Source organism: Microtus ochrogaster, linkage group LG3 (assembly GCF_000317375.1).
Source record: "Microtus ochrogaster isolate Prairie Vole_2 linkage group LG3, MicOch1.0, whole genome shotgun sequence".
Classification (NCBI taxonomy): domain Eukaryota; kingdom Metazoa; phylum Chordata; class Mammalia; order Rodentia; family Cricetidae; genus Microtus; species Microtus ochrogaster.
In genome coordinates this window covers 12,508,384-12,508,852 of record NC_022029.1, presented here as the reverse complement: position 1 = coordinate 12,508,852, position 469 = coordinate 12,508,384, and the positions used below count along the sequence as shown (strand labels likewise).

The following is a 469-nucleotide window of genomic DNA, read 5'->3' as shown; positions in this document are numbered from 1 at the left end:
AAAAAAAAAACAAAACAACAACAACAACAAAACCCTTAATTTTCAATAAAAGAAAAAGATTTTCACAAAACACAATGACTTTTTATATAACCTTTGCTTGATGCTTGATATCAGTTTATAAAAGGGAAAGGTGAGATATCACGGGGCTTAGAAAGACTCTGTGTGCAGACCTGCAGATGCTGTAAAAGCACAGCAGAAAAGAGACTGGCCAAACTTCAACAGACAAGCAGAAGGAAAAAAGGTACCATTGTCTGCCCAACCTCTGGTCCGGCTTCACCTCACCTAAACTCTGAAGAAGCCATTCAGTGTCCATTTCATGCATAAGGAAAAATCATAATTAAGTGATTTGTGTAATATGAAGTAACATGTTATGTCACAATCAAACTGTACGGAAGATAAAAACCTCACCTACGTCTTAGCCATTACTAAACAAATAATTATTTCATATATTATTTTTTTTTTATTTTTA

The 469-nt window shown here is 33.7% G+C and overlaps 1 protein-coding gene across 3 annotated transcripts in view; it reads right to left on the bottom strand.

Moving 5' to 3' along the window:
- Snca (synuclein alpha) overlaps positions 1–469 on the bottom strand; it is a 102,877-nt gene that overhangs the window by 92,152 nt on the left and 10,256 nt on the right. The window lies entirely within an intron of this gene.